Genomic DNA, 17,246 nt, shown 5'->3' with positions numbered 1-17,246 from the left:
TACAACTCATCCTCACTTCCTCTGCCCTAGCCAGCTGGCCTCCTTGTTGTACCTCAATGTGTAAGTCCTATGACCATCCCAAGGCTTCTGCACTGTTCTTCGCACCAGAAACATTCCCATACCACCAGTGTCAGAATTCTCTTCCTCATTTGTGAGATGCGTTTAATTTGTATTCTCCAAAAGAAACTTACCATACTTATAAAATGGGACAGATTCAGTAACTAGCTTCTGATTTATTTTCTATGGCAAGTTCCATGAAAGCAGAGGGCTCCCAAATTCCAAACCAAAGCTAACCCACCCAATACCAGGCATGTGCCAGGAGAATGAGATGGGAACCAAAAGCTGAGTTAAGTAGGGATCTTCTGCTCCCATGGAATAAAGTTCAAGCAGGAGACCTCACTGCCTCAAACAACCTAAGTCTAAGAACCCTAGGAAATCACATGTGTTATTTTTGGCCTGAAAAGACTCTTAGCTTAGTGATCTTGAACAGAAGCTTTACTTTCCTCATAGGTGCTATTTTCACTATGTCATATCCCAGCCGAGCATGTATAAGCAGCTCTGCTCTTCCTCTCAAATGTATTTCTTTTTATATTTCTTATCAGTTACCGTACTCAAATAACGAGAGAAATTTCTGTTATAGAAAGGCAGATACTACATCAAAAACTAATGATGTACTCTATCTTGGCTCATTGAATTTAAATAAAAAAAGAAAGGTGGATAAATATATACAGAATAATTTGTGTAGAGCCAAGCCCTTAGAGAATTAGTTAAAATCATGCCACATATAAAATTCAAGTGATCTACCTTCAAGTGACCCATGGCCATTAGATCTACTATATGCAAAGCACCATGGTCATCACCATTGATCCTATAAAATAAAGAAAACATGACTTTGACCCTCAAGGAGTTTACAAGACACACAGAGACACACAACTCTTAAATATAATTAATAGGGTGGAAAAGGCTATAAATAAGCTACAAAGAACTTTAAGCAGAAAAAAAGAAAGGGGGACAAATTTAATTTAAATAATACAATTAGAAGAAGTTTCATGAGGTGACATTTTTTTTATATGGGCTTTGAAGGACAAAAAGAATGTCAATAAAGTAGGAATGGAGAAGAGCCAGAAAAGGCTTAGATTACATAGCTATTCCTTCATTCATGACAAGAATTGCTTACTGAGAACCTTCTATGTGTCAAGAAATGTGTTAGAGACAAGAAAGGTATTTCCCATTCAGAAGGAAGAAAAGCTACAGAGGTAAGAAAAATAAAGTTGAAGAACTGGTTAAGACAGAAGGTAAAAGAGTGGTTAGTTGATAAGACTGGTCAAATGGGAACCGAAGGAGCTGGAAAAGGTGTCTTATTTCTAAAAGTGTATGATGTTATTGGAAAACTCAATGGAAGTATTGATTTTTATTATTATAATCAATAGTCTTGCATGGTGAGCCTCAATACTCTGAGTTCATGCAATAGCAAGATTTTCTGAACAGGGAAATGACATTCTCAGTACTCTTCTCAGGAGGGAAAAAAAAATTGCTACCATGCCCCAAGGAGCGCTGGGATGACAGGGTTCCTCAGACACAAATCCCACAAATTTCTCTAAAAGAGTTCACTCTGTTTGCTCCCAGGCAATCTTAACCCACTTAGACAGAAAGTAAAACAGGGAAGCACAAGGCACCAAATTTGGTTATAAAGAAACTTGCTTTAAAGGGTTTTTTTTTTAAACTATTAAATGTGTCTGATGTCCCAAACTCAATTGTCTTTGGACTGGAGTTACAGAGTGTTAAAGCATTTATTTGGAATGATTGATACAGTGATGATCCCCAGCCATTTCTCTTTAAAAGCTCTAAGTGCCCAAACAACCAGTCTCTCTGTGCTATGACCATCTAATACATTTCCATTTGCCAGCAGAATATGCCTCACATTTCCAATCTATACAATAAACCATTGCGATTAAATATACCTCAGGCTCTCTATTCTGCCTTGTCCTATAAACACAATTACCATCAGTGTTTGTGTATTTAGGTACTTGTATTCGATTTATGTGGACTACAGTAACATTAAGTAAGATAATTCCACCTGTCCTGAGAATGTTCATCTTCACTCCCTACTGAATCTGGTTGGGATGCTTGCCTGCCTGCCAAGACTTAAATGGTAGACAACAACCCATCTTGGATACCTGACACTGGGACATAGATTTCACCAAAGCCAATTCAATTAGAAACAGAATTTAGTGCCCTGTTTAGCCAAACCCCTGATCTTCACAAAGTAGCTTCAGTAAACTACCATTTGAACATAAAGAGAAATTTCTAAATATATCATACACTGAAATTTACCAAACAGTATAGCTTCCTCAAAAATTAAAAAAAAAAAAAAAACGAGTGTCCGCTTTCCCTTTGCAATCTTTCTGCCACATAATTTCATTGCCTTCCAAACTCAATATTTCCTAGATGGCTTTTATGATATATGCATAGTAAACTGCAAACAGACCCAAGTTAGTGTACCCTAAGGAGTGGATGGCCAGGGCAAATTTCCCAGTATATACACGTAGACTCCTTGGGCTCCTACAAAGATGAGAGTTGACCTCTTTCTACTAAAAGAAACAATAGAGACATTCAAAAGCCAAGCTACAGGGCAGTGAGAAGATAAGGAGGTAAAAAAGCAGGCAAACAAGGTTAGCCCTTCTCCCTTTGCCCAGGTCTGTGGATTGGTGATATGTCGTGTGAGTGGAGGGGATCCTGGTATCCAAGGTAGCTGAGCACAGCTGGGCCAACACTAGAGTGGGTCTCTAGTGTCGAGGGACCCACAGCAAGGCCCACAGTGGGTCCCCAAAAGGATGGAAGTAGAAGATAGACCTGAAACTTCATCTCCCAGTGCTCAGTCTTTAACTCCCTTCACCTCTTCACCCTGACGACTCCCAGATTTGTATTCTTCAGATTCAACCTCTTCCCTGAACTTCAGACTCATTAATTCAACTACCAACTGCACTTATATATGTTGCAGTCTTCTGAAATCAAACGTACAAATTAGAACCTCCTTCTTAAATCCACTTCTCCCAAAGACTTCTCCATGTAATTAAATGGCACCACCCTTCCCCCAGTTACAGCGTCCGAAAGTCTGATCATCTTTCTTGGTTTCTCTTTTCTCTGACGTCCTTTATATAATCCATTTAGTAAGTCCTGACATAGTTATGTTAGAATTATACTACAAACTCAATCACTTCTTACCAAATCTATGGCTAACACATAAAGCCAACCTCAATCATGTCTCCCCTAGACTACCACGGAAGACCTTTAATGGAGTTCCTGCTTCTGTACTTCCACACACTGTCTTGTGTCCCCAACAGTGAGGTCTCCAGGCATAGCAGCCAGAAAATCAGCAAGCAAGAAAATCAGACTACTTCAGTCCTCTGCTTAAAAATGTCCCAATGACTGACCACCTGGTTTTGAAGAAACTGGAAAATCTTCAGCAGGCCTACAAGGTCCTATATGATCTAGCCCTCCTTACTGCTTAGACTTCACCTTGACACAGCTGCCCCTCATACATCTTGCTGCACCCTCACCCTTGCTGTGTTTTCAATATCGTCGGTGCTTTGTTGCCTCCAACACTGTACACTAGCTGTTACCTCTTATCAAAATGTGTTCCCCACAATTTTTAAAGGGATAGACACTTTATATCATGTGGGGTTTTGTCCAAGTGCTGCCTCTTAGATCATCCTACCTAAAATAACCCTCACCTCCACCCTCTATACACTGACCCAACTACACCCAACTACATATTTTTCCTTAGCATACACACCACCTGAAAAATGACCTCTTTGCTTGTTTAATACCTGTAGCTTTCAAAGGAAAATAATTCCCCTATGAGGTCAAGACTTTGTCTCATTTACCATTGTTTCTGCAAAACTTAGACCAGTGCCTGGCACATCATAGATGCTGAGTACATATTTGTTAAATCAAAACACTATCTTGGGGGGGTGGTGCCTGGGTGGCTCAGTCATTAAGCATCTGCCTTCAGCTCAGGTCATGATCCCAGGGTCCTGGGATTGAGCTCCACATCGGGCTGCCTGCTCAGCGGGGAGCCTGCCTCTCCCTCTCCCACTCCCGCTGCTTGTGTTCTGCTCTCGCTATCTCTCTCTGTCAAATAAATAAATAAAATCATTAAAAACAAAACAAAAACAACAACAAAAAAACCCCTACTATCTTGGGGTGAAACAAGATAGCTGCCAACCTCCCAGCCACAGTGCATGATGACTGCATTAAAACTATCTGGAATTAGTTTAGAGGAAATTTCTATTTCTGTACACCCTCTTATAATTCAATGCTTTTTGTGCATAGTTTCTTATTTAGCTTTTTCTTTTTTTTTCTTTTTAATGAGTACAAATGAAGTGAATGACCATGACTCTTTTTGTTTTGTATAGCAATCATTCCCTTGAGTGTTGAAATGGAAAATTAGATACAAAGACATTTTTTTTTCTTAAAATAAAGACCTAAGGGATAGTAGAAAAAAAGTGCGTTGAGGCTAGAATCATAAATTCTGTGTGTGAGAGTAGATGTTTCTTAGAGAAAACCTCAATCCTATGCAGGAATTCCTGTCTCTGAATTAGCTATCAGGGCACCCTGTAAAGCTTTAGGCATAGAGCAACCTAAGTAAAAGCCAGAATTTAATTAAACTTCCACATATGTACTGTAATAGATCTTGCTATATATGAAATAAAACAAATATCCTTTGCTTATGTTTTAAAATTCCAAATAAAAGACTAATATAAAAAGTGCCAATCTTGGCAACCACTTGAGAGAGTAGCTGAACTTTGGGTGTTCCAGCTAAAAAAACAAGACTAATAATACCCCCCCACCCCAACACACACACACCACTATGATAAGGATTAAGTAAGAAAAAGTAGGTGAATAGGTTTTGATTAATGTAATGTGTACAGTCATCAAACGTAAGGATCATCAAGAGGATTAGCCGTCAAAGAGTTCCATCAAGTCCAGGAAAGCCCCAGATCAATTAGACATGGTTTAGCCCAGATGCACACCTTTCCTTTAGTTTGGCAGAAAGACAATGTGGTATTGCAGAACAAACACAGATTGGGGGGGGGGCAAGATAATGGGACCATGGTCTCAACTCCAGCATTAGCTCACTGGGTGCCCTTGGGTCTTTCACATTATTTCTCTATCCTTGATTTTATTATCTATTAAAAGAAAGAGTCTGAAGGTGTGATCTCTAAGCATCTGCCAGCTCTACACATTATGCTTTTCTTAATCCTTGGTTCAAACATCTTAGGATGCTGCTAAACCATGGGAACCTCAGTGGATGCTATCTATGTCCACTCCTTGGATTTCCTATCAGGACAATAAATTGAGGGAAATGTCTGTAGGATAAGAGACACCCTAATGGGCTGATAAATCAGTTTCAGCCTTGGCACTTCAACAAGAGTGTGGCCAGGTTTGAGAGATGAGCTGTGATAGACCGTGAGAGGTAGACTGTGGCCAGAGAAGTTAACTCATTGGACACACCCCTTTACCCCAATAGACAGAAACTGGATACTGAAGACAAAACAATAAAATTAGCCCTATTATACTGCTTTTCTCCAACTTCAGAGCAGCTTCATCTCACCTTTTGCTGTGTGAAGTGGAGATCTCTTTGTCTCTGTCTCTGACAGCCAACCAAAATACAAAGTCTAGTAAGGCAATACTAATGTTCTCGGTCTCTGTCTAGACTTCCACTATCTTGTTTTTCTTCTTTTTTTAAGATTTTATTTGTCAGAGAGAGAGAGAGAGAGTAAGTGCACGAGCAGGGGGAAATGCAGGCAGAGGTAGAAACAGGTTCCCCGCTAAGCAAGGAGCTTGATGTGGGACTCAATCCCAGGACCCTGGGATCATGACCTGAGCAGAAGGCAGACGTTCAACCAACTGAACTACCCAGGCATCCCTAGATTTCCACTGTCTTGTATACCTACTGTTTTCATCTGCTGCTTCAAAGATTTTCCTGCCATAAGCACAAAACTAATAGAACATTTTTTATTTATTTTATTTTTTTAAATAATTTTTTATTATTATATTAATCACCATACATTACATCATTAGTTTTTGATGTAGGGTTCCATGATTCATTGTTTGTACATAACACCCAGTGCTCCACGCAGAATGTGCCCTCTTTAATACCCATCACCAGGCTAACCCATCCCCCCACCCCCCTCCCCTCTAGAACCCTCAGTTTGATTTTCAGAGTCCATCGTCTCTCATGGTTCGTCTCCACCTCCGACGAACTCCCCTTCATTCTTCCCCTCCTGCTATCTTCTTCTTTTTTTTCTTAACATATATTGCATTATTTGTTTCAGAAGTACAGACCCGTGATTCATCAGTCTTGTACAATTCACAGCGCTCACCATAGCACATACCCTCCCCAATGTCTATCACCCAGCCACCCAATCCCTCCCACCCCCACCACTCCAGCATCCCTCAGTTTGTTTCCTGAGATTAAGAATTCCTCATATCAATGAGGTCATATGATATATGTCTTTCTCTGATTGACTTATTTCACTCAGCATAACACCCTCCAGTTCCATCCATGTCATTGCAAATGGCAAGATCTCATTCTTTTTGATGGCTGCATAATATTCCATTGTGTATATATACCACTGCTTCTTTATCCATTCATCTGTCAATAGACATCTTGGCTCTTTCCACAGTTTGGCTATTGTGGGCATTGCTGCTATAAACATTGGGGTGCACGTACCCCTTTGGATCACTACATTTCTATCTTTGTGGTAAATACCCAGTAGTGCAATTGCTGGATTGTATGGTAGCTCTATTTTCAACTGTTTGAGGAACCTCCATACTGTTTTCCAGAGGGGTTGCACCAGCTTGCATTCCCACCAACCGTGTAGGAGGGTTCCCCTTTCTCTACATCCCCGCCAACATCTGTCGTTTCCTGCCTTGTTAATTTTAGCCATTCTGACGGGTGTGAGGTGGTATCGCATTGAGGTTTTGATTTGGATTTCCCTGATGCTGAGCGATGTTGAGCACTTTTTCAAGTGTCTGTTGGCCATTTGGATGTCTTCTTTGGAAAAATGTCTGTTCATGTCTTCTGCCCATTTCTTGATTGGATTATTTGTTCTTTGGGTGTTGAGTTGGATAAGTTCTTTATAGATTTTGGATACAAGCCCTTTATCTGATATGTCATTTGCAAATATTTTCTCCCATTCTGTCGGTTGTCTTTTGGTTGTGTGGACTGTTTCTTTTGCTGTGCAAAAGCTTTTGATCTTGATGAAATCCCTAGAGTTCATTTTTGCCCTTGCTTCCCTTGCCTTTGGCGAAGTTTCTAGGAAGAAGTTGCTGTGGCTGCGGTGGAAGAGGTTGCTGCCTTTGTTCTCTTTTAGGATTTTGATGGACTCCTGTCTCACGTTTAGGTCTTTCAACCATTTGGAGTCTATTTTTGTGTGTGGTATAAGGAAATGGTCCAGTTTCACTCTTCTGCATGTGGCTGTCCAATTTTCCCAACACCATTTGTTGAAGAGACTGTCTTTTTTCCATTGGACATTCTTTCCTGCTTTGTCAAAGATGAGGTGACCATAGAGTTGAGGGTCCACTTCTGGGATCTCAATTTTGTTCCATTGATCTATGGGTCTATTTTTGTGCCAATACTATACTGTCTTGATGATGACAGCTTTGTAATAGAGCTGGAAGTCTGGAATTGTGATGCCGCCAGCTTTGCTTTTCTTTTTCAATATTCCTCTGGCTATTCGGGGTCTCTTCTGGTTCCATACAAATTTTAGGATTATTTGTTCCATTTCTTTGAAAAAGGTGGATGGTATTTTGATAGGGATTGCATTGAATGTGTAGATTGCTCTAGGTAGCACTGACATCTTCACAATGTTTGTTCTTCCAATCCATGAGCATGATAGGTTTTTCCATTTCTTTGTGTCTTCTTCAATTTCTTTCCTGAGTATTTTATAGTTTTCTGAGTACAGATCCTTTGCCTCTTTGGTTAAATTTATTCCTAGGTATCTTATGGTTTTGGGTGAAACTGTAAATGGGATCGACTCCTAGATTTGTCTCTCTTCTGTCTTGTTGTTGGTGTATAGGAATGCCACTGATTTCTGTGCACTGATTTTATATCCTGCTATGTTATTGAATTCTTGTATGAGTTCTAGCAGTTTTGGGGTGGATCTTTTTGGTTTTCAACATACAGTATCATATCATCTGCAAAGAGTGAGAGTTTGACTACCTCTTTGCCGATTTGGATGCCTTTGATTTCTTTTTGTTGTCTGATTGCTGTGGCTAGGACTTCTAATACTATGTTGAATAGCAGTGGTGAGAGTGGACATCCCTGCCGCATTCCTGACCTTAGGGGAAAAGCTCTCAGCTTTTCCCCATTGAGAATGATATTGGCTGTACATTTTTCATAGATGGCTTTTATGATATTGAGGTATGTACCCTCTATCCCTCTACTCTGAAGAGTTTTGATCAAGAAAGGATGCTGTACTTGGTCAAAAGCTTTTTCTGCATCTCTTGAGAGGATCATATGATTCTTGTTCTTTCTTTTATGTATTGTATCACGTTGATTGATTTGCTGATGTTGAACCAGCCTTGCAGCCCAGGGATAAATCCCACTTGGTCGTGGTGAATAATCCTTTTAACGTACTGTTGGATCCTATTGGCTAGTATTTTGGTGAGAATTTTTGCATCCATGTTCATCAAGGATATTGGTCTGTAATTCTCCTTTTTGATGGGGTCTTTCTCTGGTTTTGGGATCAAGGTAATGGTGGCCTCCTATAATGAGTTTGGAAGTTTTCCTTCCATTTCTATTTTTTGGAACAGTTTCAGGAGAATAGGTATTAATTCTTCCTTAAATGTCTGATAGAATTTCCCTGGGAAGCCATCTGGCCCTGGGCTTTTGTTTCTTGGGAGATTTTTGATGGCTGCTTCAATTTCCTTAGTGGTTATAGGTCTGTTCAGGTTTTCTATTTCTTCCTGGTTCAGTTTTGGTAGTTGATACATCTCTAGGAATGCACCCATTTCTTCCAGGTTATCTAATTTGCTGGCATAGAGTTGCTCATAATATGTTCTTATAATTGTTTGTATTTCTTTGGTGTTGGTTGTGATCTCTCCTCTTTCATTCATGATTTTGTTGATTTGGGTCCTTTCTCTTTTCTTTTGGATAAGTCTGGCCAGGGGTTTATCAATCTTGTTAATTCTTTCAAAGAACCAGCTCCTAGTTTCGTTGATCTGTTCTACTGTTCTTTTGGTTTCTATTTCATTGATTTCTGCTCTGATCTTTATTATTTCTCTTCTCCTGCTGGGTTTAGGCTTTATTTGCTGTTTTTTTCTCTAGGTTCTTTAGGTGTAGGGTTAGATTGTGTATTTGAGACCTTTCTCGTTTCTTGAGAAAGGCTTGTATTGCTATATACTTTCCTCTCAGGACTGCCTTTGCTGTATCCCAAAGATTTTGGACAGTTGTGTTTTCATTTTCATTGGTTTCCATGAATTTTTTTAATTCTTCTTTAATTTCCTCGTTGACCCATTCATTCTTTAGTAGGATGCTCTTAGCCTCCATGTATTTGAGTTCTTTCTGACTTTCCTCCTGTGATTGAGTTCTAGTTTCAAAGCATTGTGGTCTGAAAATATGCAGGGAATGATCCCAATCTTTTGGTACCGGTTGAGACCTGATTTGTGACCTAGGATGTGATCAATTCTGGAGAATGTTCCATGGGCACTAGAGAAGAATGTGTATTCTGTTGCTTTGGGATGGAATGTTCTGTATATGTCTGTGAAGTCCATTTGGTCCAGTGTGTCATTTAAAGTCTTTATTTCCTTGTTGATCTTTTGCTTTGATGATCTGTCCATTTCAGTTAGGGGGGGTGTTAAAGTCCCCTACTATTATTGTATTGTTGTCAATGTGTTTCTTCGCTTTTGTTATTAATTGCCTTATATAATTGGCTGCTCCCACGTTAGGGGCATAGATATTTACAATTGTTAGATCTTCTTGTTGGATAGACCCTTTAAGTAGGATATAGTGTCCTTCCTCATCTCTTATTACAGTCTTTATTTTAAAATCTAGTTTGTCTGATATAAGGATTGCCACCCCAGCTTTCTTTTGGTGTCCATTAGCATGGTACATGGTTTTCCACCCCCTCACTTTCAATCTGGGGGTGTCTTTGGGTCTAAAATGAGTCTCTTGCAGACAGCATATGGATAGGTCTTGTTTTTTAATCCAATCTGATAGCCTGTGTCTTTTGATTGGGGCATTGAGCCCATTTACATTCAGGGTAACTATTGAAAGGTATGAATTTAGTGCCATTGTATTGCCTGTGAGGTGACTGTTTCTGTATATTATCTGTGCTCCTTTCTGATCTATGCTGCTTTTAGGCTCTCTTTTTGCTTAGAGCACCTCTTTCAATATTTCTTGTAGGGCTGGTTTTGTGTTTGCAAATTCCTTTAGTTTTTGTTTGTCCTGGAAGCTTTTTATCTCTCCTTCTATTTTCAATGATAGCCTAGATGGAAATAGTATTCTTGGCTTCATATTTTTCTCATTAGTGCTCTGAAGATATCATGCCAGTCCTTTCTGGCCTGCCAGGTCTCTGTGGATAGGTCTGTTGCCAGTCTAATGTTTCTACCATTGTAGGTTACATATCTCTTCTCCTGAGCTGCTTTCAAGATTTTCTGTTTGTCTCTGAGACTCGTAAGTTTTACTATTAAATGTCGGGGTGTTGACTTATTTTTATTGATTTTGAGAGGGGTTCTCTGTGCCTCCTGGATTTTGATGCCTGTTTCCTTCCCCACATTAGGGAAGTTCTCTGCTATTATTTGCTCCAATATACCTTCAGCCCCTCTCTCTCTTTCTTCTTCTTCTGGGATCCCAATTATTCTAATGTTTTTTCGTCTTATCGTATCACTTATCTCTCGAATTCTGCCCTCGTTATCCTGTAGTTGTTTATCTCTCTTTTTCTCAGCTTCTTTGTTTTCCATCATTTGGTCTTCTATATCACTGATTCTCTCTTCTGCCTCATTTATCCTAGCAGTTAGTGCCCCCATTTTTGATTACACCTCATTAATAGCCTTTTTGATTTCGACTTGGTTAGATTTTAGTTCTTTTATTTCTCCAGAAAGGGTTTCTCTAATAACTTCCACGCTTTTTTCAAGCCCAGCTAGTATCTTTAAAGTCATGATTCTGAACTCTAGGTCCGACATCGTACTAATGTCAGTATTGAGTAGGTCCCTGGCAGACCGTACTACCTCTTGTTCTTTTTGCTGAGGTGATTTTTTTTCATCTTGTCATTTTGTCCAGAGGAGAACAGATGAATGAGAGAACAGAATGCTAATAGGTTAACAACATCTTCAGCAAATATACTCTATACAAATCAGAAAAGACCTGAAACCAGGGATAAGAAAGGGAAAGAAAGAGAAAAAAAAAAAAGGAAAAAGAAAAAGATAAAAACAAACAAAAACAGAACAAAACAAAAAAAAAAACAGAATATCATCAAATATGATCAGGCTAGTGCATAGATCAGTGCCACACACTAGCTTTTGGGCATATTTTGGTCTGTTAGAAGAAAGTGCCTGCTAAAATTTTAAAGGAAGAAAGACTTATATAGGTACAAAATAAGGTTTGATACAATGAAGGGATGGCAGATGACTATAAAGATGAAAATTATAAAAGATTTTATAGAAGGAATTGATAAGAAGTTGTTTTTAAAAAGAAAGAAAAAGATTTAAAAAGAAAAAGGAAAAAGAAAAAAAAGGAAGAGAATGTGATCAGGCAGGAGATTAGAACAAAGCCATACACTAGTGATTTAGGGTATATTTTGATATGTTAGAAGAAATTGTATCTCAAAATTTTAAAGAGAGAACAACTTATATATATATATGCCAAAAATAAGGGTAACTACTCTGAAGGGATAAAAATATGACTCTAAAAATGAAAAATAAAAAATGTTTTTTTAAAAAGGGATTGATAAGACGTTGTTTGAAAAAGGGAAAAAGAGAAATTCAAAAAAAAAAACAGTTTAAAAAATTAACTTTGAAAAACTAATGAATCATGGTAAAAAAGCCATGAATTCTATGTGCAGTATTCCCCTAGCGCTGGAGTTCTCCCATTCTCCTTGATCAGTAAACTTGGTCTTGGCTTGCTGGCTGTTCGTGCTGATCTTCTGGGGGAGGGGCCTGTTGCCATGGTTCCCAAATGTCTTTGCCAGAGGCGGAATTGCCCCGCCCTTGTGGGTTGGCGCTAAGCAAGCTGCTCTGGTTTGCTCTCAGGAGCTTTTTTTTTTTTTTTAAAGATTTTATTTATTTATTTGAGAGAGAGAGAGAGAGAATGAGAGATAGAAAGCACGAAGGGAAGAGGGTCAGAGGGAGAAGTAGACTCCCCGTTGAGCAGGGAACCCGATGCGGGACTCGATCCCGGGACTCCGGGATCATGACCTGAGCCGAAGGCAGTCACTCAACCGACTGAGCCACGCAGGCGCTTTTGTTCCCTGCAAGCTCTCGGTACAGCTCTGGAGGACCAGGGTGAAAATGGTGGCCTCTCAATCTCCATCCAGAGGAGCTGAGAACTCGGGGCCCCATTCCTCAGTGTGCCCCCAAAGAAAAGCAGTCACTCCCATCTCCCCAGTCTCTGGCCACACTCCATGCTCACCCGGCCTGTGACCGAGCGTTTCTATCTCTGGCACCCGACCCCGTGTGGAGTCTCCAAACCCAGCAGATCCCTGCGGTGCGCTCCCGCGCCGCTCCTCCCGGGGAAGGAAGGGGAGTCTCCCCGGCTCTGCCGCTTGTTGGGTCCCTGCTGGAGGAGCAGTGGCCCGACTGGGCCGCGGATCACAGTTTAGGGCCACCCCAGCTGAGAGCGTGCGCCTCGGCTCTGTCTCTGCAGCCGGCTTCCCCGCTCCGATACCTGGGAGCTCTGCTGCACTCAGGCACCCCCAGTCTTTCTGTGACCCCGAGGGTCCTGAGACCACACTGTCCCACGAGGGTTCCACCCCCACTTAGCCACTGGAGCGACGTCCCTCAGTGGAGCCGGCTTCTAAAAGTTCCGATTTTGTGCTCCGCGGCTCTAGCACTTGCCAGAAGCGGCCGACGGAGGCCCCCTCCCCCGCCGTCTATCCTCCCGAATATCGCCTCGGATTCACTTCTCCGCACGTCCTACCTTCCAGAAAGTGGTCGCTTTTCTGTTCAGAGAGTTGTTGCTACTCTCTTCTTCGATCTCCTGTTGAGTTCGTAGGTGTTCAGAATGGTTTGATCCCTATTCAGCTGAATTCCTGAGACCAGAGGAAATCCAGGTCTCCTACTCCTCCGCCATCTTGCTCCGCCCCTGAACATTTTTTACTTTAAATAAATGAATGAATAAATGAAGATTTGCTTTCAACCTAAAAAGAAAGTGAAATGGAAGAGTAAGCTATTTTCCCATATTTAGTTTCAGTCCTTTCTTCCACCTAGTGCTGAATCCTATAGAAAACAAATATAGGGAGATTGTCTGACTTAATTTTTTAGATTTTACTGCAAAATATTTATTTTTAGTTTATTAAGACTGATAATCCTTTCTTTTAACTATCTTAACCCTGACCAAGATTTCCCATGCCTTTAGCATAAATTCAGGCTGACTCAATTGAACACCTTAAGAAAAAAGAGCAGATTTCCAGGAGTCACTAAAACCTAAGATATAAAAAGGAAGAAGGTGAAAGAAGAGAAGGAAGAGGGAGGGAGGGGGAGGAAAGAGGGGAAGGGGAGGAAAGGAAAAGGAAGGAGAAGAAGGCAAGGGGAAGGGGAAGAGGAAGGAAGGAAAGGAGGGAGGGGAGAGAGAGAGGAAGGAAGGGAGGGAGGGAAGGAGGAAGGAAAGAAAGAAAGAAAAAGAAAGAAAGAAAGAAAGAAAGAAAGAAAGAAAGAAAGAAAGAAAGAAAGAAAATGAGTGAAAGGCTTTCCCAGTGAAAGAAACAAGAAAAAATTACTATCAGGCAAGTCTTCAGCACTGTAAGAACACAAGCAATGGAATCTGCCTAAGGGTCTGGTTTAGGAATAAGCATCAGGTATAGCATGTGCGGTCCTCAGGAAACCACACACCCAATTCCTAGTAGAGTTGAGTCAAGCCTTTATCCTTCTACTATTCAAAAGTAGATCTCTTTAGTTTGGGGTATAGTATTTCCTTTTCCAACCACAGTATTAATAGCCAAAGTTACGGATGCTTCAAAGAACTATTAACAATCCCTGTCTTAGTTTTGTTTCCTTCCAAAGGAAGACTGTAAGAATTAGTCTGTCTGTGCATCAGAATTTCACTTCCTCACTGCCCATTCATCAGAGAAACTGCAAGCACATTTGGCAGAAGGATGGAGAGAATATGGTGGGATCATGCATCATCTCATATCCACCCAAATTATATTTTCTTCAGATCACAGATTATTATATTGGAAATAAGAGAGGAAATAAGTAAGCAGTTGGTATCATGGGAGGAAGCAAAGCATGAGCCTCCATAACTTTATAACTCAGGGAAGACTTTATGGATTATTATAGTAGTGAATATGTAGACAATCACTGAATTCTCGATGAGTTACCCTGTTGAGCACCTCTTCTTTACTCTGTAATATAACAATGCACAAAGAAATGTGTGACTAGTGCTTGAATTAAGAACCTTATTTAATATGGTTCAAAGATCCCTAAAATCAATTCGAATGACTTTAGACCCCTTTGACAAAAATAAAAGCATCACTGACTTACCACTATTGCACAAAAAACTAAGTTGTGAAGACGTTTGTAGATGAGAAAGTGAGTGAGTGTTGCCCTAGTCAAGAGAGTTTATATAAGCCTGAGTAGCCTCATCTAATAAACAGTGCATTAGGAATTTGAGTTTTATTATCAAGACCAGCAGTCTTTGTAGGGTGCAAAACAACACACTGGGATGCAGAAAGAAATTATTAGACTTCCTATTTATAATATTAAGCTAAAAATATAAAGCAAATAAGCTTCACTCACATTGCCATGTGAATTGTCTCTGGAGCCCTTGCTTGGGTCAAACATAAGATGGTCCCATGTCCCATGGGGTAGACAGGTGTCCTGTGGGCACACTGAGGGCCCAAGACAGGGGCTTATAGCTTTAGCCTTTCTTGTTGGCTCACTTTAAGCACATTGCAACACGCTGTAGTCCTGTGGACCAGGTTGAGCAGATTTGTGTATTACATTAGCTGGTTTTAATTAAACTATCATAAAATGGACAAATGGTTTAAATGATTTTTTTCCCCAAGAGCTGCAGACTGAAGATAATACTAATAATGCAAGTAAAAGCAAGCAAGTCAAAAAAGGCAAAGCTGACACTTTCCCTTAACCTTGTAGGTAGTTCTTTCTTTATCAGTCACGAGATGAAGCAAAAATAATGACTATGTAAGCAGTTCTGAGATGACATCAGTTAAAATTACTAGAAATCATCAGGAAGATTTTCTGAAATATTTACAGCTACTACTGTCAAGAATGAACTTTGTCTTAAATGCATCTTTTGTTATAAGCAAATCATAGTATAAATTCAGCATGATTACTAAGACATGATAAATACTTGTTTTTAATAAAATACTTTTCTTTCATTCTATTCTCAAGTCTTTCACAAGTAGTATAGTACTATTGTAGTATACTATCAATGGCTTAATGTTGTAATTCTTGGATATATTTTATAGATATTAATATATAATATAAATATAAACATTTGAGCAATCCCATATTCAATAATGTTTAATGCTAGGATTCCTGAAAAAAATGGAAACCATTGTTTTAAGAAAATGTTTTTAAATAGAAGAATAACCTGAAAATCTAGTTTCAGAAAGGTAACTAGCTGACTGAATTACAGGGAGTGGATTGTAGGAAAATATAAGAGCAGAGTTATCCACCAAGAAGTTGATCAAAGCAGATCTCAAGGAATCAAGTAGACTTCTCTCTCGTTTCCACACTGCAAAATAGTCCTGAGTAAAAAACTATTTGTCCACAGGGACTTATCTCTTAGAGAAATAATAGAACCCAGAGGAAAAAAACATAATAGGGTTAAAAACAAGAACAAGAGGATAAAAACCGGTCAAGGAAGTCATACCACCACTCTCCATTAGCTGCTCTGAGCTAAAACTAAGGGGAGGGGAAGGAGAAACTTCTCCCTCTCCTAGTTAGAGAATGAAATCTGCTCTTTCCCTTCCTAGGATCCCTGTGACTTACATTTGAAAGGATCTACAAGGCCAGCCCTCTGTGCTTCTCAAATTTTACTAGGCAAAGAAATCTGAGGATCTAATAAAAATGCGGATTTGACTCAGTAACTAGATTGGGGCCTGGGAATCTGCCTTTCAAACAATCTCTCTGATGATGCTATTGCTGGTGGTCGGTGGATCCCATTTGAGGAACAAGGCTTTAGAGCAATCATCTCCATATTTGTTTAAACTTGTATTAAGTGCCATAGAAAATATGAGAGCATACATTGCCCCATATTTGTGGATTTATTAATGTGTAAAGTAATATATTTTTTATCACTTGCTACCAATATTATGGGTGTTATAAAATGCAATTAAAAGTAGAAAATTGCAAATGATAATATTTACAATAAATGTAAATAGAAGTTGTGATGTCTTCACCTACTACATAGGATCATATTTCATACCCCCAGTACAGGTACCCTACTCTGGAGGCTGCAGGCCTAGAGGGTGAATATTAGTTACTTGGTTTTCTTTTCTTTTCTTTTTTTTTTTTGTGTGTGAAATGTGGACAGTAACTCCAGGTGAATAGCAGTGCCTTAAGGTATTTATGTAAGCCAACTCTCAAAGATTCCAAAATGGGAATTGGTTGAATCTTGTGTGTATTTCTAATGTATAATTTCTTGTAAACTTAATTCTTTTTGAAAATAGCATGATTAGTCATCACTAATTATTAACCCTTACAAAACATGTTTAGGTTAAAATAAATACCAATTTTCAAATAAATACAGAAAACCTAGAGTCAATCGAGTGCTTTTCTAACTAAGCTGAATTGAAATCGTGCAAATTCCTACATAATCAAACACTTGTATATTCTTTTGGCTATTTTTTATCTAGCGTGCATAAGAATTCCCTATGGAATTTGCTTAAAATACAGATTCTTGCATCTTACAGATTCTTACTCAGAAATCTGAATGAAATAAAAACTAGAGAGCCCAGAAACAGACCCATAAATCTATGAAAATGTGACTTTTAAAAATATTTTATTTATTTATCTTAGAGAGAGATAGAGCCTGGGAGGGGGGAGGTACAGAGGGA

This window comes from Eumetopias jubatus, unplaced genomic scaffold (genome assembly GCF_037043125.1).
Source record: "Eumetopias jubatus isolate StellerSeaLion01/CBP00866 unplaced genomic scaffold, mEumJub1_p1.0 scaffold_7, whole genome shotgun sequence".
In the NCBI taxonomy this organism is placed as follows: domain Eukaryota; kingdom Metazoa; phylum Chordata; class Mammalia; order Carnivora; family Otariidae; genus Eumetopias; species Eumetopias jubatus.
Note: the sequence above shows the minus strand (reverse complement) of the source record.